At 38.4% G+C, this 23,339-nt stretch overlaps 1 protein-coding gene across 4 annotated transcripts in view; it reads left to right on the forward strand.

The window, feature by feature from the left end:
* Positions 1 to 23,339, forward strand: part of C2H8orf34 (chromosome 2 C8orf34 homolog) — a 201,167-nt gene that overhangs the window by 10,204 nt on the left and 167,624 nt on the right. The gene's annotated exons all lie outside the window — the stretch shown is intronic.

The raw sequence follows: 23,339 nt of genomic DNA on the forward strand, positions 1-23,339 counted from the left end.
GCATGGGAACGCGCAATGCAATGCATGTAGACACTCCGAAGCATTGGAACGTATCTAAGAATCCCATGTGTGCTGGACAAAGATTCTGCATAAGTGTGGTATGTTCCTATTCAGATACATTGTATTAACTGCACATGTCCAGAGCAGTTGGGCATGGCACGCTCAGTACACCCAGTGTGCCCTGAGTATTTGCCTTCCTAAGCATTCTGAAGAACCTTGTCCTTCCTGCCTAATCAGGACAAAGCAGAGATGTCCAGGGAAACACAAGCTGAGGACAAAACCATGGTTTGCAGATGCAGAAATTCTTCTGGGTGTGCCATCATGAAACACCACCCGTAACTGTGCTGAGAACGATCTCTCCGCAGTTGGAGAACCTTGGAGAGAAGGCAGGCTGCACCTCACTCACTGAGTATCCTTTTAAGACACATCCTTTTGTATAATGTAGAGCCCCTAGAAAAAAAAACACAGGTGTTTCAGAGCTCCTCCTGTGTGTGCCCTGCTTCAGAATAATGTCAGTAGATACTAATGCCTGTAGTCTAATACAAAGTGTAAGATAGTGAAGCTGTTTGGAGACAAAGGCTGAATGGAGACTTACCAATGTAGAACAAAGAAGGGATATAAAATGAGAAGACGAAATTGATAGAGCAATAGATTTAATCTAGATTTTTTTTTTTTCCTGTGAAGCAGGAATACCTGAAAGAAAATGACAGCACAGGGGAAAAAGGAACAAAGGTAAATAAGAAGCTCAAAATAACTTATTTAATTCTGTGTTTCCCTATGATAATAGAAAAAAAAGATTAGAATAATGAAGTTGGCGAAAATGAAGATCCATTTAGCGTTTACTTAAACACTGAAGAAAAACTTAAGAAATCAGGAGAGGAAATAAAATATACACTAGTTAGGGTACTGAAATGGTGACTGATCTGGCTGCTGTTCCTACTTCTGCTACTGCTGTCCCGCTGCATTATCACGTCTTACTCTGTGCTTGTGTTTCCCCTTCCTTTGTCTGTCTTGTTTATCTGCGCAGAGGCTGCAAACCCCTCTGGCTCTTACAGCCTTCACATGGTTTAGGAGTTTTCACAGCAAGGCCCTGAGCTCATTATGCCCCTTTTGCTTCCCCTTCTTTCTTTGTGCTGCCTCAGTGCCTGGTAGTGCTATTAATCCCATTAATTGGTTGCACATATTGAAAAAAATTGATTTCTCCTCCCTTCTCCCCTGCTTAGTGTGGCGGTTCAGAGCATTGACAAGTCTCAAGGCTGCAGTGCAGTCCATGTGAGCATGTTGTGTTCCCACAGGGAGCCTTGCTGCAGTTGGTGAGGCCCTGATTTACAAGAGGAAGGCCTTCAATCATAACCAGGCAGATTCAGTCTCACATTAAATTAATAGCAATCAAATCATCAGGAAGCTTTAATTGGGCAATCACTGTCAGGCTTGGGAAGTTGCTTTACTGTGTCAGAAACAAAAACATACACCAGTGATTTGCAGGCATTGTTTTCTAAATAAAAAACATTAGATAATAAGATTAGTAATGCTTTGGCTGTTAATAAAAATAGCTCTACAACCCCAAAACCTATCACATCTTCTAAAATTACCCCTATCTCAGCTTCTGGAAATGAAGTGATTCTTATTTGCCTAAGCTATTGCAGTCTTGGTGGTAGAAGTGCCTCATGAGAAATGATGGACCTAACTACAGTTCTAGTAGGTACAATTCAATTATCTGTCCTTAAAAATTACTGTTTCTACCCATTTAAGATTTTCAATCATTAGAACAGTAACACTTATTTAAATATCCACTTAAGGCTCTGGCTTTCTTGTAAAATGTACTCCTTTAGTCCTTTGTTTGAAAACCTAAGCCAGAGGACAGCTCGTGGATGTCGCAGGTCATGTCGTGGGTAGACTACTAAGGGCATGCTGACTAGATCCACGGTGACAGTTTACGTGGCAGATAGAGTCAAAGCGCAAATAACAGTTTTTAGAAATATACCAGTTTGGTGTATGTGTTGAAGTTACCTTGTTTGGGCTAGAAAGTGATTTTAATAAGTTGATCCATCTGATGTAATTATTAGAACTTGTGGGCTTTGATCACTTCTTTTAAAGTCATTTTTTTCCTGCTGTTTTTTCTCTTGGAAAAAATATTTATTCATTAGCTTATATTTTGTTACACAGAGACCATGTAAAAATGACTTTAATATTGCAATCATATATGTAACTTAGCTAATCTATAACTTATAGAGTGGAAAGCGTATCCTGCTTATGTAAGCTGATATTTATTTAGCTGTCCCCATTATCTCAGACCTACTTTATTTGTGGGCATGATATAGTAAGTGTTAGCCTTAAGCCTGTGCTCCCAGAGGCCAAACTGCAATGTCCAACATCCTCTGATTTCAGAGACCTTTTTTTGGCTTGGTATTGACATAGTTCTCAGTTTTCAACTGCTCTTTAAAGCTGGTGAGAGAGAGGTTTTTCACATTACTTACTGAGGTGAGGATTCTGTAAGGACTTGGGGATGCAAGTTAATTTTTAATGGAACAAGTAACAAGTAGTCCATGTGACAAATCATGATGGCAAACTATATACATGCTTCAGCTTTTTATTCCAGTAGCATTACATATGAATCTGCATTTGAATGAATCTCATTTTCAGCCATAAGTGCTGGTATTATACTGAGAGGTACAAAAGAAAAAGATCCAAAAATATGATTAACAGTAGTTTGCTTATTTATACTTTAGCTTAAGTCTTCATATATCATATTTTGTGTTTGTCCTCAGGATGCAAGGTATGCTAGCTTAAACTCCTTCATAATGACACATTGATGAGCAGATGTGAGTAGGTCTGAGAATGTAAAATTTATAGCCATCATTTTTGGAAGATAGAAATTGACAGCAATGTACAACTTAGGACTTGGGTAAAAAGGATTTATTCTTTTTAAAATTCTTGTTGAAAAACCTATCTGCTTTAAACCCTTAAGTTTGATAAATTGAAATATTTTGTTGAAGCAACGTGTAGTGTTTTTGTGATGTGTTGACTTTCAACTGAGCTTCCGCATTTGGCTGAATTGCTTGATGGAAATTACAGTTTGGATGTCTCTTAAGCTCCTACAAACTCCCTCCATGGCTTGACTATGCTGAGAATAAACTGATAAATCCTGTGTGGAGAACATAGGGCTTAAATATAAATGATGTTAATTCTGTCCCCCCCCCGCCTTTTCATGGTTCTTTTTCACATTGACCAGTAGTGATCACAAATATAGGCCATTTGCATAAAATTAATCACTACACAGGATACAAAAGTAGGATATGTAGTTTGTTTTTTTTTATTTTTATTTTCCAGAAGTAATGTCAAAAAAGTCCATTGCTAATGGATTAGAAGTGAGCATTAGTATTTGGTTAGAGCTAGATTATTGCTTTAAATTTGATAAAGAAGCCAATGAGAATAGACTGTGGTGGTGTTTCTTTCTGGAGTTGGACTACTAAGTCGAATGGCTATTTTCAGAACATTCAGAAGAGTGTTTGCCTAAATTTTTGGACTGGGAATAGGTGGACATTTATTCACTGGAAAAATATTTCTGTATCTTATGTATGTCATATTAACATTTGTGTTCAGCTGCAATTAAACCCCAGATATTTTGAGACTTTTTCTAATTAAAAAAAAAAATTGAAATAATTGGAAGCATTTGAATATAAGATGTTGCAAATAATAGCTGTTACACTGCAAAAGTGCTTGAATGTTTTTTTTTCATGACTACTTGTACAGTGTTTTGGTCTAATATTTGAGAATATCATTCTATGACATGAAAATTTACCGTAGGATTACACAAAATGAGATCTCGCCATTCTTCTAGATTCTCACAAATAATAGGTAACATTATAATAATAAAGAAGCCTTTCTCATAGCATCTTTTTGCCCTACTTTCAGTGGAACATTGAGTTTATTTCTTCTGGTTTTCTATGATATCAAAAGATTTAGTGAGTCTGATATGTATTAATAATAATAGAATCGTAGAACCATAGAATAGTTAGGGTTGGAAGAGACCTTTAAAGGTCATCTAGTCCACTTCCCCTGCAAGGAGCAGGGACACCTTCAACCAGATCTGGCAGCTCAGAGCCTCATCCAACCTGGCCTTGAATGTTTCCAGGGATGAGGCATCAACCACCTCTCTGGGAAACCTGTTTCAGTGTTTCACCACCCTCATTGTAAAAAAACTCTTCCTAATATCTAATCTGAATTTACCTCCCTCTGTGTTAAAACCATTACCACTTCTCCTATCACAACAGGCCCTGTTGAAGAGTTTCTCCCTGTCTTTCATGTAGGCCCCCTTTAGGTACTGGAAGGCTGCTATAAAGTCTCCCTAGAGCTTTCTCTTCTCCAGGCTGAACAGCCCCAACTCTCTCAGTCTGTCCTCATAGGAGAGGTGCCCTCTGATCATCTTCGTGGCCTTCCTCTGGACTCTCTCCAACAGGTCCATGTCCTCCTTATTTTGCGGGCTCCAGAGCTGGATGCAGTACTCCAGGTGGGGTCTCACAAGAGCGGAGTAGAGGCGGAGAATCACCTCTCTCGACCTGCTGGCCATATTTCTTTTGAATGCGGCCCAGGATGCGGTTGGCTTTCTGGGCCGCAAGAGCACATTGCCTGCTCATGTTGAGCTTCTCGTCCACCAGCACTCCCAAGTCCTTCTCCTCAGGGCTGCTCTCAATCCATTCTCCGCCCAGCCTGTATTTGTGCCTGGGATTGCTATGACCCAGGTGCAGGACCTTGCACTTGGCCTGGTTGAACTTCATGAGGTTGGCACGGGCCCACCTCTCCAGCCTGTCAAGGTCCCTCTGGATGGTATCCCTTCTCTCCAATATGTCGACCGCACCACACAGTTTGGCGTCATTGGTGAACTTGCTGAGGGTGCGTTCTATCCCGCTGTCCATGGAGTTGACAAAGATGTTAAATGGGGCCAGTCCCAATACTGATCTCTGAGAGGGGGTGTATATATATATATATATATATATATATATATATATATATATATATATATATTAAAAAAAATGTATATGTATTTGTGTGAAAAGGGAATGCCTTCTATGCCTCACACCAGCTGGATGATTTTTGCATTTGATCTAGCACTTGAGCATTATTTTTATATTTTATATGAAAACTGTTCAAATAATGACATTCAAGTTGAAATTAAGCTTAATGAGTATTACAGAATGTGTTCTTAAAGGTCTATGTGACTACTGCAATATATGTAAAAGTGAACCACAGTAAGTTTGTATAAGCAACTGTAAACTTAACTTTCAAGTGTTTGCAGTTGTTTTTTTTACTTGGAAGCATACTTTTATTTTAACCTAGGAAATGAGTTTTGAGAAACAAACATGACATTATCCAAATCAACAATGAAGAGGACAAAAACCCAGTTATTTGCTGTTACAGTCCAGGGACTGTTACAGCCCCAGCCTGAAGTGGAGTCTGCAATGTTGGTGCCGCTGTATAATGCCGAATATTTGGAAATACGCATTTGGCATTGGACCATCTTTTCTGTTAAACATGTGCCTGGCTGTAATCCATCGTATCGTTGTGTATTGTCAACAAAGTCTGATATTTTCCTGTGTAAAGTACAGCAGACACACCATTCTTTTGCTTCTGCTAATCAGTCATCTTTTGCTGAAGAGAGGAGTAATTTCCTGGTGTGCTCGTTTCTGGGAATGGTTATGGGACGTCCAGCCTCTGAGGAGGAAGAGTCGTGTCTGAGGCGAGTCTTCCAGTGACTCTTTCTGTGCAGAAGTTGTACGGGGATCTGTTCTTCCTCATGGTGCTCCAGAGGAAGGGACGTGCTTTGCAATACGCTGAGTCTGGAAGGCATGAGGGTAGGGTGAGAGGCTTCTGTCTGTTCCGATGATGGTCAGATCTCTCTGTGATTTGTAACATCACCTGTGCAAATGCAATTGTGCGCTGATTAAAGGTATTTTTTGGCTCTGTGATTCCAGTAGCCAAACCTGACAAAAAATCATTCAAGTAACAGTTCCACACAAGATGTTGTAGTTATGTTTTGGCATAGGGAATTGATACTCGGATGTGGAAATAATTTGGTTAATGCAGGACTGTCCTGATAGAAGTGTTCAAATTGAATCTTTGCATTATATCCTCCAGGATTAAAGTAAAATACAGTATTTCTTAAATGAACACAGCTAAATGTTACTTAGATATAGGTGCAGTTCTTCATACGATGACTGAATTATGCCTGCAATTTTCTGTCTTTTCATGCTTTTTAGGGAATATGGTGATGTCTTTTTTTTCTGAGTTTATTTCAAGATATGCAAAAGGACTGTAGAAGGTTATCCTTCCTATATGCAGTTAAATATCTACTGAAAAACTCCAGTATCTTTATATTGTATTTTCATTTGCTGGCTGCAACAAGAAAAGATACTGTCTTGTGCTAGGAATTGTCCCAATTGTAAATGAGAACTTCTGCCCAATGAGTTTAAAGTCTTATTTCAAAGCAGCACAAGGCCAGTATATGAGGTAAGCAAGGAAATGTGTGGAGGGGATGTTGGAGGAACAGTAGTATAAGCATGTACTTTTAGAAAGTAAGGTTGGTGCCTGCTTTGCAAGCATAGCTTTTGCTTTGCAGGAGCAGTCATTTAGGCAGCTTGTTGTTCATCTTTGGTAGGCTCTATATTCTGCAAAATTGAGTCCTCGGCCTCGCCAGGTCTGTGAGTATTCAAACCTTGACACTGAAGGGCCTGCTTTGCAGAAGAATCCTGGACGGCAGCCTGGGGATTGTTCCACCAGCCTGAGCCGTTTTTAGACAGAGACAGTGACTGCACCTTCTCAGAGCTCAGCCAGAGCAATGAACCTGCTAGTGCCAGCGGAAAGCAATTTGGGATCCTGGAAGGTAGCTGGAGACATGTAGACTGTGGGTAGTTCTGCGGTCAGTGTTAACATTTGCTCTCCCTAGCAATTTTGCTTCTGTGGCTCTCCTGCCTGATCCTTTGTGGTTCATGTTGCACTCTAAACCTGAGTACTTCAAGCCTGCAACGTTTAGGTCAAAATGGACACTTGCATATCTTTTTCCTTGTAAGTGCTTAATCTTCAGTTTCAGCAGAAATTTATCTACTTTAAGCAGCAGAAGTATCTATTTTAATTTGACTTGAAATAAAGAGATTATCCATGAAGGCAGGGCACCTTAGAAATCTGTCAGAACTTTGAAAATAATAAGAAAAAACATATGATTAAAGCAGTTTCTCTGTCATCTTGCTTGCTGATTGGGAAAATCATACAAGTAATTTTGGCTTAGCTGATGGTTGATAAAAATGCATATGGAAGCAATCACAGGTGGATTTTACCTCTAACTGAACTGGAATTATTAATGTGTCTTCCCAGTTGGGGCTGAAGATAAATTCAGGTACACTGATATCCAACAGGAATAAAATAGTTACCACTATCATGTGGTAGCATGTAATAGATGGTAGTACACAAAATGCTGGAAGATCCCCTACAGTACAGAAAAAAATTGGTCTTTTTTTTTTTTTTGTATTAGTGGATGTAGTTATTTAGCTACTTATTATAATATTATGAATTCTTATAATAATATTTTGTTGCTATATCCATGGGCTAATGACTTTTACATGGCAAAAGATTCCTATACTCTTGTATTTAAGGAAACTAATTATTTCCATTCTGATTTCATTGTGGGTTTTGCTCTTTTTAATGGCAAAGTTCAAGTGTGTATACAATTAAACAAAAAACTTCATCTACCCCTAAATGAACGCAAGTTAAAATGACTGCTAAAATAAAAATGATACTTATAGTAGTAAACAAGGAGATTTTCATAATTTCCACTTGCATTTAGAAAAGCACTGAATATGAGTGTGTATTTGTGTACAACCAAACTGAACATGACTCTGTGTTCTCAAAGGCGTTTGAGAGTTATCAGGTATCTGCCAGCTGATAGTCTTCAGTGGCTTTGGTGATTATTCTGACAAGATACTGTGCATTGTGTGTTACCTGTAAAAGGCAAATCAGTGTGATGTTTCCTGGGAGAGGGGGGAGGATACAAGTAGCTTTAGATCAATCAAGCAACAGCTTATATGTAAAATAACCTTTTGTCTTCTAGAAATGCTGTATAAAAACCATTTGTTAGTCTTATTTAAGGACTCCCAGCCTCATTTGCAGTGTATAAATTCTGCAGATATAAAAGAATCCTTTGTATTTTGCTATGGTGAAAATTTAATTTCCAGACTTTTCTATGGTAACAAATTCTGACCTTTCCAGTTCAGAAATCTCTGTTGTATTGGTGCATATTAAACATTTAGTTCTATTTAACAAGCTGATTACAATATGGGTATGAGGTCTTATGAGACCAAGTCAATCTCTCACAGGTAAATAACAGGAAATTAAGATGCATATCTGAATAGATGTTCATCTATTCAAAGTGTATGAATAAAACTTGTAATTAGACTGAGTATTAACAACAATTGTTTAGCTGCTGTACTAAAGGAACATCTCCAAATGACATGATTTAAGTAAATTCTAACAATTAGGGAGCATCTAACTTCACTGGAATTTGTTTGGTGATCATTACTTGAGCAAATTTAGGGTTAATTTATGTAGGCAGCTGAAGTCAGGATAATTAAATCTGTGTTAGAACTTCCCTACCCTGGACTCTGGTAACTCACTCTCTCAGTTTTGTGTCACTGTAATTGAACTTCCATGTGGACAGTTTAAAAAATTTCGGTCAAGATTAAAACAAAAATAAAAACAATTTTTTATGATTATTTTCATTCATAGAACTTATATAGAACATTAATAACTTTGGCTACACACACTGGATACAGAACTTTTTAAAACATCCTCATCTTTCTGTACAACTTGAATAAATGTAATGCTGTAGTAATGCAATTACTTGCATCCTTTTTCCACAGGAGAAGTAATATTGATTTGCCTTTTACAGATAATGCATGATCTACAGTGCCTAGTTCCAAAAGCTGTCAGAGCAGAGTGTCTGCTAATGGATACCTGATAGCTCTGAGTTTTAATTTTTCTGCCAACATGGGCTTGACTGTCTCATCAGCTTCATCATGTCTATTATCCTGTGGCTTTTATCTTCCATGTTAGTTGCATGCACTGGTGAAACCCACGGAAGACATTTGAGTGGTGGTTTCCAGAGGCAAACTTCATATTGTGGAATGAGCATCAGGCCAAGGCTCCAATGAAACTAACACTTTGAAGTCTGAATGGGATTTTGCTGTGTAAAGTGATGCTAACTTAGAGGTACCCTAATGTTCATACTTCTGTGATTGCAATGATGGGATTTCTCAAGACCTCCTTTTTTAAAGGAGACCAACAAGACAAAAATCATTGAGGATGTGATCCAAGGAATGATGTACATTTAGTTACAAGCCAAGTCAGTTGCATTTGTTGTCCAGACACTGCATGGATAATAGTATGTTTCTCAGAATGGTGATCCAGAAACCTCACATACTAAGCAAGAACTCACCTATGGTACTAAATGCCAAAGCACAGAGAAGTATCTGAAACATTAGCCAGGTCTAGCGTGTCAAGCTGGAGCGGAAAGCAGGTGTTGCTGTGCACACAGATATGCAACAATCTGAATACTTCCCTGAGGGATGATGCTAGCAGTTTTTCAGAGATGAGTCTCCTGTTTTCTCTTCCAAGTGTGGCTAGAAGTGAAGCAAGTTGCCACGATGTCACAGGACTGTGTCTATATTCTATCTAAATGCTGTTTAATACTAGCCACTGGATTGTCAAATGGTGCTCCCTCTTACGTCTCTGCCTGTCATCTATCTTACTGTGCAGTAGCATAGGTTTAGTAGACAGCTTAGAAAGTTTCTTTCCCCTGATACATTATAGCTTTGAGTTTAAGACAGTAGCCTGTGTGGTAAGGGGTATGAGTTTGAATTTCCTCAGGCCGATAGTAGACTTTTATTGTATCTAGGTTCCGGTATCCTGAATGACAACCAGCTCATATACAGCTGGCTTTACTGTATTTGTGAGACGTCTAATACTGGGCATGCATTCGGCATGATCAAAGAACACTAACTCCATCAGACCTCTTGGGGAATTTTAGGTGACAGTTCATCTAGTCTTTATCAGGTTTTGCAGGACCTGAAAGACTTGTTGCTGGGAAAGTTCTGTGATTTCCTTAGAAATCTCTTGTAGATCTTGTTATCTTCTCTAGCACCTGAGTTTCTAATCTCCCAACCATTTCCATCCAAAGACTCTATTACATGGACAGATGATCCATTAGTAGCCTTATAAAACAAATATTCTAAGTTCTTTTTTTTTGTGTCATTAAATCTTTTAACATGAGATTTAAACATGGTAAATGTGTTTTTTAAATCTTTAAAAAGTATAATCTTTTATACTTTGTAGATCGCTAACTTTGAGAAGCTCAGACTAATCTATATGAATTCAATCCTATTCAGAAACATGAAATCCAGTGTCATTGTCACCTCTCTCTTCCTATAACTGAGGCTGCTTGCCACAACTTCGTATGCAACAGAGGTGCAGACTTTGTTCATGTTAAGCTGTTGTTCATAGATACTTCCTACTTGCAATCTCATGCAATCCAGCATTGGCTAATCACAGTTATTATTTTCATTATACTTCGTAGCATTTTGCCCCAGGTATTGCATTGTATTTGCATGTGAAAGCACCAGCGAAAGCCTTAACTAGGAGTACAAAAACCTATTTACTCACGGGGGTTTTTTTTGTGTTTGTTTTTTTTTTTTTTGTTAGAGCATTCAGGTCACTCTAGAAGATCAGGATCTGTTGTCTTTCTATAAAGCACTGATCAAGGCTTGCTTCTTGAATTTAATATGTGTTCAGAAGAGACAGTCACAAAATCCCTTTTCTATTCACTTGCTCAGGGGCTGTGAGATCCTGTGTTCAGTGTCCTGTTCAGTCTGCAGGGATCAGACTTACATCCCCCACCTCCTTGCAGGGGAGTGTCAGCAGGCTGTAGCATAGTTATTCAGGCAGCTACTTTGGAAAGTAATCTTGCATTCTGGTCACTTCCCTGTGATTGACTTTGTTTGATCCTGAAGTGTTTGGATAAAATAGGCTCATTCCTGAGGTATATCACATCACAAATGTTCACTTACAATTTGTGTACCTGGAGTATTTTCAAGTCAAGCTGATGGTATCAATACTACAGAGGCAGTCAAGATGCAGTTTTGGTTTTGGGTAACTAAGTTTTCCTTAACTCTCGGTTTAGATACTTAAATCTTTTATTGGCCCCTAGTGTTCCTAGTACAATCATGCATAACTCCACAGTCCTTGAAATAATTATTTGAATTCTGGTAATAACAACTTTAAATTTAATTTTAAATGATTGAACTGAAAATTAAAGAGATTCACTCTCTTTTGTAATAAGCCATATCTAAAAATAAATCCATTAGATTAAAACCATCCATTAGATTGTGCTCATACTTCAGAAGTAAATTTATTATAAGGAACTTCATTAAAGAAAGTGGATATGTAAGTGGACAAAACCAGTATTTGTAATTCTAAATTTATGGCCAGTGTATGATTCTAGTATCTTAGTCCAAAGGGTAATTTCAAAACTTTTCATATAGTAAAGCCACTACCTAAGGAGCACTATGCAAGTGATAGGATTTGAACTTCAGTCCAAAGCCTGGACTAGGTGACAACCTCAAAATGGCCCAGAAGGTCTGAAGTAGTTTGCTGAAGTTTATACTGTAAATATTCTGATAAAACTGGAATTTCTTTTTCTAGAATTGCTGATTACTTAAATACTGGAAATCTCTGTACATATATATATACACACACCACCACACACAACCCCCCCCGCTCCCCCACTACCAGGGGAGAACTCTGGCAAGATTTAAAGCCTTAGGTCTGGGATCGTGGAGTTCAGGTTTTTCACTTGCACTTCCAAATATTTGTATTTATTTTAATATCTTTATGCTAGGTATACTATTGCTGATTTGGTTTTCTGTTGTTTTGTTATCTCCTTCATTCATGTGTGAGATCAACCTCAGAAGTCTTCCTGATGCCTACTGGTAAATTATCCTGCAGATCAATAAACATTTGTTGGGTGATAGTGTACTTGCTATGCTGAAACCAATGAGTAAGCAAAGCTGCGTGACCAAGTTGAGTGAAAGATCAAGAGTCAGGAACCATGTGTCTACAGCTCACTCAAGAGTCCTGAGTGTGCTCTCCTGATGTGTGGATGACTGCCAAACAGTTCCCAGTGGGAAATGTTTCTACTGGGATGCACTGTTAAAAGACTTGCAGTGACTTCTTCAGGAAGTGAATGTTTGGAAGAGCTCTACTCCTGCTTGTGTTCTGCCTTAGGTGCCATGATTTGTCATACAGTTAGTAGCTTTTAAAATAGAAATGGGGAGAAAAAAAAAAAGTATTGTAGGAAAACTGATTTTAAATTATTTTTTTAATATTAACTGTTGACATGTAAATGTCATATTGTCATTTTTTTTTTCTTCACTCTAATACTGCTGTCCACAGGGGAAGTTATCTGAGTAAAATACCAGGCCTTCTAGAGTGACTACTCACCATGAGTTTTTGTTATACAGCTAGCAAAGTTTTGACAGGCTTTTAAAAGGATGAAATATGAAATGGAGAAAATTTAGATTGTTCATTTTGATTGTCAGTATTTCATGTATATGAATATTTGTTGCATGTAAATTATATAAACTTGACTGGCTTACTAGGAAAATTATTGGACTACATGCATTTCTAACTTCTAAGATACGTCATAGCCTGTAGTATCAGAGATATGTTAATATAATTTTACAGCAAATAAACAATCTTTTACAAACAGAAGGAATTAATGCTTTTATGTTTTAGGTAGCATTTGGATTGCATATATGAATACATTAATGAGTATATAAATTACCATTTACCTCAATTGTCCAGTCATTACAATGATAATGAATGTATTCTCCTGAGTATATGGAAAACACTGGAAAATGGTTTTTTTGCTCTTTTTGCATTGATGCCCATAAGAATAATAAAAATACAGAATATATTCAATATTTCCAGCTATGCATGTTTTGCTCCCATGTGTATGTATTTTTTCTGCATGACTGCAGAAATCCTATTCCTATAAGGAATTTAAATTATTGTGTTTAAGCCTGTTTTTAAGTTATCTAATTCAGATTGTTTTGGAATGTTTCAGTGACCATTTTCTGAGTTAACCTGATGCTTTCAGTACTAGCAAAATTCAATACTGTGAAATTCAGTGGTGCTGAAACTCTTGGTGTTAGAGAATAGTCTTTACTTATGCTATGAATTTATTTGGGGTATGACTGAGCCCTAAACTTTTTAGAAGTTGTCTTTTTGTTGTAGTTTAGTCCCGCTCAGGGCTACGCAGTCTCTCACTCACTTCCCCCACCCTCCGAGGGAATAGGGAGAGATAATATGACAAAAAAGGATCAAGGTTTGAGGTAAGGACAGGGAGAGATCCTTAAAGTTACCATTTCGGGCAAAACAGACTTGACTTGAGGAAAACTATTTATTTATTATAAAAGCAAAGCAGGATAATGAGAAAGGGAACAAATTAACTTCCCCCTACATCTTCCTCTTCCCGAGCTTAACTTTATGTTCAATTATCTCTACCTCCTTCCCCCCTTGAGCGCCACAGCGGGGAAGAGGGAATGGGGGTTATGGTCGCTTCACTTGTTGCTTTATGCTGCTCCTTCCTCCTCGGGGAAGCACTCCTCACATTCCTCCCCTGCTCCTTCGTGGGGTCCCTCCCACAGGCTACAGTCCTTCATGAACTGCTCCAGAATGGATCATTTTTCCATGGGGTGCAGTCCCTCAGGAATGGCTGCCCCAGTACAGGGGCCCCAGCCCCCTTTGGGTATCCACCTGCCCCAGCGTGGGGTCCTCCATGGGCTGCAGGTGAATCTCTGCTACACCGTGGGCCTCCATGGGCTGCAGGGGGACAGCCTGCTCCACCATGGGCTGCACCACGGGCTGCAGGGGAATCTCTGCTGGGAGCAGCATTACTCCTCCCCCTCCTTCTTCACTGACCTTGGCGACTGCAGCCGTTCCTCTCACAAAAAATTCTTCACAACAGGCAGGCAGATGCCTCTCAGGTTCTTTTCACATCTCATCTCCTCTCCACTTCTTATAGCTGGGCTGGCCTGAATTGGGTCCAGACAGCTGCCCAGCAAGAGGCCAGAGGGTGAGGGCTGCAAGGCTCATGCCTCCCCCTCTCCACTGCTGCTTCAGCTTCTTCACTTCTTTTTCCTTTGTCGTCTTCTTCGCCCCCCCTCTCCCTTCTTAAATATATTATTGCAGAGGTGTTATCAGCAAACATTTTGCTACCAGTTGGCTCAGCCTTGGCCAGCAGTGGATCTGCTCTAGGCCCGTCCAAGTCCACTGAACAAAGGGGAGCGACTTCTAGCAGTTTCCTACAGGAGCTACCACCTTAGGCCCCCCCCCTCACTGAATAAAACCAACACATCTCCTGAAATACGTTATCACAGAGGTGTTATCAGGGAACATCCCTTCAGCAATTGGTTCAGCCCTGGCCAGTGATGGGTCCGCTGTAGACCTAGCTGAGTCCACTGGGCAAAGGGGAAACTTCTAGCAGCTCCTTGCCGAAGCTGCCAGTGTAGCCTCCTCGACTAAACAAAACCAAGACACTTTTCCAGTTGCTTGTGCTCTTAGCAGTGTTTTGGCAGCTGGCCTAAATTAGAAGTTCATGAGAGCAATTGAAGGCAGTGACTCTTGTCACAAGCATATTAGATTCATGCTGCCACTAAATACTTTGTGGTTATCTCCAAAAACGTAATGTTATTATCCAGTTGTACAATAACTGAAATTATTCCGCTGGTAGTATATCAGTGGTGTATCTAACGTGATCTAATTCAGAAACATACATCTACATTTCTTAACTTTACTGGGATAAGCGGTCCAGAGGAGAAAGAAAGGGAAATAAAAGTACCTCACAGGTTGGTTGTTGCACACATTTTGAAAAGGTGTATTATCCCAGTTTTCCGTGGGATACAACTGAAAGGATTTCCATCAATCTTCAAAACTTTTGCATGGTTAGATTCTAAAAAAGACCTAATATTTTTTTGGGTAGGCTCCTGGAAGGAAGGAAATACTTGCCATTCTTCAGTCACACAGCAGTGATGTGATTCATCAAGGCATTTTAAGCGTGCACCTGGCTTTAAAATTATTTACCTCTCACGCATAAAAAATACCTAAACTTAAGTCCTTTGCTGAGTCAATCTCGTGTTTTACTGATTGGGTTTTTTTCATGTACAGCCTTCTCTTTCTGATTGCCAATCATAAACCCATTACTGTAGTGGTACTGTACTGGATCTTCTGTAGATGAAGTTGATTTTCTTCATAGCAGCCCATATGGTGCTGTGTTTCAGATTTGTGACTGAAACAGTGTTGATGAGAGTCTTTTAGCTGTTGCTGAGCAGTGCTTGCACAAGGTCAGGGCCCTCTCTGTTCCCCACTGTGCCCAGCAGTGAGCATGCTGGCGCTGGGCATGAGGCTGGGAGGGGACACAACTAGGACAACTGACCCAACCTGAGCAAAGAGATATTCATTACTGTATAATGTCATGCTCAGCGATCAAAGCTGAGGGGTAGGTTTTCTGAAGTAGCTGTTGCTTGAGGACTTGCTGGGCAGTGGGAGGTGGTGAGTGATGGCCTTGAGATCACTTGTTTGGTTTTTTTTTTCCTCTTCCCTTTGCTTATTAAACTTTCTTTATCTTGATCCATGAGTTTTTCTTGGTTTTGATCTTCCCATTCTCTCCCCTATCCCACTGGGAATGGGAGTGAGTGAGCAGCTGGTGGGTGCTCAGTTGCTGGCTGGAGTCAACCCACTAGAGGAAGCCATGAAAATACCTACTGCTTTAGTTCCTAGTATCACCCTCCCTCTGAAAAAAAAGTTTGTGCCAGGTAGGCAGAAGCTAAGTCAGTGAAAAAAATGGAAATATGATGTGATTTTTTTAAACAGTTATAGTAATGATTCACTGAACACAGAGGAACAAGTGGCTTTACCTTAGACCTTGAAATTGGAATAACGTTACTTTGGCTGAACAGAGAAAGATCAGCTCTAGCCTATTCAGTTAGCTTTTAAGAAAGGCAATGATGTGCAGTCAGTCTTGGTTTATGGCTGTAATTTAAGGAAATCAGTTCAGGTTGTAATAGCCTTTCCTAGCCTTTATCTGTGAGTATTCCTTTTGATCCTACAGACCTTTCAGAAAACCAGTGGTTTTCATTTTCACTTGGTTGAGCAGTGAAGTGCCTCGCCTTCAGGGTAGAACTTCCACTAGTTGATAGAGTGGGTGGAAATTAAGGAAGATTTCTGAATTATGCTTTAGGGAAACCTTACAGTGTTTCTGCCGTGACATGAACTACCCTCTTTTGATAAATTCTTACTGACTTCAGATAATGATATGGTAGGCATAATTCCACAAGCATGAGATTGTTATGCAGAGATACAGGACTGCTGAAAGAAGTGTAAACTATCATAGAAAATGTTTGTGATTTGAAAACCATGGGAGAAAATGTGGTAACTGTTGACATGCTTGGCGTATCTGAGAGCATGTCTTTAACCTTTTGTTCTTCTCCTGAAAAGTAGTTAATGTTTTTAGAGTAATCTAGTACCAGTGACCTCCTTTTTGACAGCATTCTTGTCTGAAATTATTGAAAGGGAGAAAGGAAATCTTTCAATAATCAAGCCAAAGAGTAAAGGTATTGAAGCTATTTTTGTGAACTCAGAGGTGGTATAATACATTTGGGACAATGATATTTGAAATATAAAGATTAAGATAAGAGGGAAAAAATCCTCAAAGGGTACATAAGTGAAAAAAAGAAAGCAAGAATTTCAGGTAGTTAGAACACATGATATGCACTGTGAAGTTTGATAAACTGCGATGAGCTTACTCAGTGAAACTTCAGTATTGTCCACCAGACCTCATCCACGCAAAAGGTTTTTGTTTCTGGATCACAAAGTAAGATCAATGATGCATATTTTAGCAACTATTACATGCGTGAGTTGCATTTATATCAGATAGGGCTAGTTCATCCAACTCAGGGAACTGATTATATAATTTGCAAAGGGTTTATAGTGGAAAGAATGTATTGTTTCCATTCTGCTCTTCAGAGTCTCCCTAAACATATGGTTAATAACATCGCCCCCAAAATTGTGCTTCTGTTATTGAATTGGTGCAGATATTTAATAAATGAACATTTAAGGAGGAGTTAGCTATTCAATTATGTTTGTTTTCAGACTCCCTCTTATTATTCTCATTGTATGATCCAAAAGTGTACTGATTTTGTATGTCAGAGAGTTATCAACCTGATTTGAGATATCAAAAAAAAGCAGTTTCAGACTTAGAATGGTAGTAGTCTGAGTCTGAAAATGTTACCTCTGCCACTAGTCCCATATTGTAGATTTCCCTACCAGTGCCACCTTCGGGGGAATTTTGTTTGCATCGTAATATCAGGGCCACCATATCAGCTTTACACTTCCTCTTTAGTTGTACTTCCAAAGTAATTTCTATGTGGGGTGTGTGCCCTGCTGTGTACTGCAGTTTTGTGGTATTAAATTTAGCTGCACAGCTAGCTGAAATGGTGGGAATGAATAGTATTGAGGCTTTGAACAAAGAGCTCGTTGAAAAATTTTTGGTCGGTTCCAGGTAAAAGTCTGAATATTTTCCACAAGCAAGCTGAACAGAACTACTAATCCTAGAGAGGTTTGCTCTCAACTGTTTTTCTACTTTGGTTAGTTTGAAACAGCTAGTATGGTGTAGGCGTGTGAATTGTGTTTATGTGGAGAGTTGTGTTGTGTTGTATAATTTATTTCACATGGGGATGTGGTGATAATTTCATGAACACTTGAAATATGTTGAAGTCCATTTTGATTATAGTCTACAATGTGATTTTCTTCTTTTAATTCTGAATTGCCCAAGAAGATTTAAAGACTAGCTATTTTCTGAAAGAAAGATGCTGGTATTTTTCCTTCATTTCCATAGAAAATAATATTTTTTTTTTGTGGTAGAAGCAGTGATGTTTAGCTTTCTGCTCTCATTTAAGAACTGCAGACTTTTATTTTAGCCAGTAAGATAATGTTGAAATATATATTTTTAAAAATTTCCGTGCTTTATTGCTGCAGAAATCAGAAAGGAATTCTAAAAAAAAAATGTGTCAATCACTAAAAAGTTCATTAAACTTACTTACCTTCTGCGGGCTTTCACTCAGTTTTATCTTTGTTCACTTCCAGCCTGTATGAAGTGATTAGCAAACCTAAATTTAGATGTCTGCCTGTCTTCTAAGTGTCTAAGCTCCCTTGTAGTCAATGGATATATAGCTAATACAGTCAGTGGAACCTGGAGAGCAGTTCTTACCCAAAGTGGACATACACTGACTAGTCAGCTGATAGCTCTCAGGCTCCCCTGGCTTCTTCATTGACAAAATCACCGTTGACATTGGTGTGAAGACTGCTGTATTTAATTGTCTTAATTTTGAACTGCATCCCATCAAAACCTTGTAGTTTAAGCTAAGCCACCTAGTCTCTTTGTTTGGTCAGGAGAGAGAGAGAGACAGACATCTTCTGAGGACAATTCACTCTACCTACTTTAAACATGTAATTTAAACCATGAAATGAGAGCGTAATACAGTCAAAATCTGTGTACGCTCTGCCATAGTCTGTAGAAGTCTACAGAGTTAAAACCAAAACCTGTGATTGTTGTGTAGTTATTGTTATCAATTACAGGGCAAGATAGAATGTCTCTTAATTAACTTAATAACCTGACAGGTATGTTTAGACATAGCTAATTAGAGCTTTCTTGTAATTGGGCCTATGATTAATAGACTGTGAAGACTTGTTTCATTTGTATTAAATGCATGGACAGTCACAAGGAAATTAAAATTTGAGCCTGCATTGAATAACTAATAGAGAACCTCAGGGTAGCACAATAGTGAAAGATTATTCTCTTTATAAAGAATTAATATATTAAGTCACTAGTTTAGACCTGTTTTTTCTTTCAAGATCTTTTGCAGCCTTATCAATATGTGAATGAATCTCTCTGTTGGAAACGTCCACAGATCAACTTTTTCAAATTTCTTTTAAAACAATCTATCTTACATAGTTTAATAAAACTAGTAAATATAAAAGTGTGTGAAGATATAATTGCAGAAGAAAATAGAAATAACTGGTTTCATTTCTGGTTTACACAGTGCAAGGTAAAAGCCTTGGAGGAGTTAACTGAGAGTTTTTCTGGAGCTTATATTACCTTCCTGCCCGTTCTTTCTTGTTCTGGTCAGGGCAGAACCAAATTTGGGGCAATACAGTGGGGAAGCAGGAGAAACACGCGTGTTCACCCTAGTGCTCTAGTCTGTGGTAATCATGGGAGCTCCCTTTCACCCCTTTTCTGTGCTGCAGTGTCTCTCATGGGTGCACAGGGAATTAATAGCTTCTGATATATGAACAGGCTTCTTCACTTGTTACACAGCTAGAAGTGAGAGACTAAGGGCAGTCCCACTGATGGAAAAGAAAAAAGGACGTAGAGTGAAAAGAAGACTTAGCAGTGGAAAGAAGATAGGAGGAGAGAGATTATGACTAGTGAACAGCTCATCTGGCAGCATGGAGACCCAATCTGCCGTGACTTTTATGTGTTGTTATAAGGTATAATGTGCATGGAAGAACCTGTTGTAAAGGTAGACAAAACTTCATTTTTCTTATTTAAATTAGATAAAATTAGGAACAAGTAGAAAACTTAGAAATTTGGACTAGAAAGGCAAATATTTAACATTTTTAAGAGACATATAAGTGTCTTACATTTCTGTTTTCATGCATAGTTGAAACTTATCTGTTGAATTTTTCATCAGGAAATGAATCTCAGTTTCAATGATCTTGTGTCATTTTTATTCTGCAGTTAATGCAGGGGCGGCTTCGTTGAGACTAGTTGGTCTTTTTCTTTTCTTTTTCTTGTGAAACTTTGCCTACTTAGCACATTGTGAGTCAGATCAGACTTCTGCTAACCAAAAAGGAATTTTATTTTGGGAACTTTTTGTACACTTTAGATTTTCTTATTTAATACCTTCACTTTTGTCATCTTTTTTTTTTGGAAACATTTCAAACTTGTAAGAGTATATTTAGAGTACCATGTAGTATATTATTCCTGCTGTCTATTAAGTTGTCATCCAAGCAACATCTGAAAGCACCAAATAAACTTTGGATAATTTCATCAGAATTTTAAGGTAGTTTGTCTTTTACTGGTGAATGATGCTAAGATGAGAATACCCCTAATAGGCATTCCTAATCTGTAATGTCTTGTTGCCTTCAGTGAAGTATATCTTTTTACTTAAAAAGTGTGATGAGTGCTCACTAAATACAGTTACTGCCTATGTGAAGTATTTTGCCTTCTTTTTTGTTTTGTTTTGTTTTGTTTCTCTTCACCCTCCCATCCCTCCACCCCATGGCATAGCCAAGCAACCAAACACAGCCACATAGCGTATTTCCTTGTAGTTGCCAATCTGCTGGGGATGACAAAAGTGTAAAACGAAGCATGAACTTGAAGACCAGGAGTTGGGGGCTGAGAGGATGGAGTTAGGTCCCTTGATGGACTGGGTGGCAGAATTTGGTAGGAGGGCAAAGGCAGTTAGGATCCTGGAGTTAAGAGGCTACTTCTGGGATCTCTGACAGTGTGTGTGGCAGGAGGATATGGAAGGAGATAATCCCTTCTGCATAAGAATGTGGATTTACACAGAGCGTATGTCTGAAGCTATTATCACGGCTGTTGTTATCACTGGTTGGGGTGGAGGTGTTCTTTGCAAATTCTGCAGAATTTGGGAATCCTGCTGTTGGAGACCACTTTCCCACCTTGCTTGGAACAGCTTGAGAAGCAAGTCTTAAGAGCTTCTTCACTCCCCTCTTGCAGCGGAATACTCACAGTAAAGAATTATGTCTTCCTTAAATGGCAGGGTTTGTAGTTTGAGTCACCTTTGTGTTCACCTAACGTTATATTTACTTTTAATGACATCTCTGAAAGTGCTTGAGGCAAGTCAGTTTGAGGTTTATTGCAGAAATAAGCAGTATTTTTTGGAACTGCATACTATTTTAACTTTATGAGAATTCCAGCAATGTTATTTCTTTTTTTTGCTTTAGATGTACAGGATTGGTACAACTCTTTTGTTATTCCAGATAGATAAAAGTAGCTTATAGCTGTAGTTCTTTTAATGTTTCTAATGCTGTCACAGAATAGAACTGATTATGCTCTAGGACAGCACAGATCTCTGTATCACTCAGGCCTTATTATCAATATGTTAACAGTAGATTAAAAGATGGTCCTTTTCAATAGGAGCTAATTTCACATCATCTCAGAATAGCACTTTTTTATACTTTGTGGAATTATGTTCTTTAGTTTTATTGCTCTGTCTCAGAATAAGGTAAAGAACCCTATAATAAGTTTTGTTTCGTTAGGTCTGTTTCTGTTAATTAAAGACCATTTCTTCCTGTGACAAGCAAGTCAGTGATAGCAACAATCAAGTAGCATTTGTCTTACATTAAGACATTGACATTTTAAAATTTTTTATACCCTTATTATTTTTTAAAATGAGAAATTAATTTTTAATTTCTTATTAATAACTTGTCACCCACGCATGCCTTTAAAAAGTTAGTAGTATCAACGCATGTATCTCAATTATCATAAACTTGTTTTTATTAATCTAAGACAAAAAATAATTTTCAAACCATGATTCAGATACATTATTTAAATTACAAGTCAGCTATTACAGATTGACACTTTTCCTTTGGTAAAGGAATCCTCTGCAGTGGAATTCCTGCTACTATTGTGGTCCATTACAAGCACAAGAATACATCTTTCCACTTGTCACGAATTCTGCATTTTGGCAGGAGAAAAAAGAAAGGTTTGCTGTTAGAGTGTTGCCAAGCAACCAAAATATGAATTACTCCAGTTTCTGGATTTTTCTTGTATGATGTATATCAGTGTTTCTCCTAACTTCGTGAGAGACAGTCTAGATTAAAGTTACACTATATGGCTTTACTATTTCTAAGATTAGTAAGTAGCTTAATTTCTCCCTGTGGAGTTCCACTTCAAAACTGAAGACACTTTTTTTTGGTTCCCTGTAGATAATTATCAAAAATCACGCCACAGATGTTCATGTCTTCGCAAGACATGAGATTGGGCATTTTTTTCTCCTTTTCGTTTTCTGAAGTTAAATTTCTCTTTCTGAATTGGAAAACTTGTTCCTGACTCATTTTCACTTCAAACCTAATTGTTTACACCACTAGTTGAATGAAGAGAACAGAAAGTCTTCGAGTGGACAAAGATAACTTGCTGCGTCTTAAAAATCCTGCATGCTGTTACTCATGTTTACTGTTTTTTGGTATAGTTCCTTTTAAATATCTTCTTGCAACACAGCTAGCAGACTGTAATACCAAGTAACTACTGATATTTGAAAAATTATTTAGTGAATGAAGGTGTGTGGAAAAGGTGAAGCAGAGTGTATGGAAGTGTATGGAAGTTAGGGTAAGATTTATACTTGGGATGAAGAGAGAATAAATGCTCTTAATAACTTAGCCAGTTTTTTTTACTTGATTTTGTTGTACATTCCTGTATTTTTTTACTTCTGTGAAGCTATTTTATTTGGCAATGTCAGCCGCAGATTTCCTGTGGAACTATATGGATTTCAAGGTCACCTCCCACATTAGTCATTGATTTCCTCACAGGGCACATGCCCAGCACAGAGCCACAGCTTCTTTCTGGATTCCTAATCTGCGTTTTATGTGTAGGGACGCCAAGAAGAACCTCAGGAGCAATATGGAGAGTACTTCTCTTTCTGCAGTCCTGCAAGTCCAGGGTGTACAACAGCAATTAGATAGTATCTATGCATGGCATAGGAAATGGTTTCCTGTTAACATTGGATTTGTATCCGTGTCTGCAACAGTGCAATAAAATATTTGGTCACGTCCATACAATAACATTTTGGAGGACTTGCTTTAAAAAATGTCTACCTGTTTGGTCAGACCTTGGAGTTCATAGATATATGCATATGCTAACTGGATAATGAGCCATAACTGGATCATTGTTCCATGTCGGGGTGAGATGAAAAATGCACCGACGCTCCTGATAACACTAATTTCCAATGAGAAGAAACTTGGATTCATGGGTCAGAGAAGAGCTACTCACTGCTCTGAAAAGGTGCTTGTTCTGAATGTTTAAATGAACAGGATTCAGATTGTTTTGGGTAAATTTGAGCAGGTAGTGGGGGCTGAGCTATTTAACATAAATTCCAGCAGATAAGTGACTGTGTAGGCTAAGAGCACTTCAGATGTGAACACTTCATAGGGCA

Source organism: Chlamydotis macqueenii, chromosome 2, assembly GCF_036417535.1.
Source record: "Chlamydotis macqueenii isolate bChlMac1 chromosome 2, bChlMac1.mat, whole genome shotgun sequence".
In the NCBI taxonomy this organism is placed as follows: domain Eukaryota; kingdom Metazoa; phylum Chordata; class Aves; order Otidiformes; family Otididae; genus Chlamydotis; species Chlamydotis macqueenii.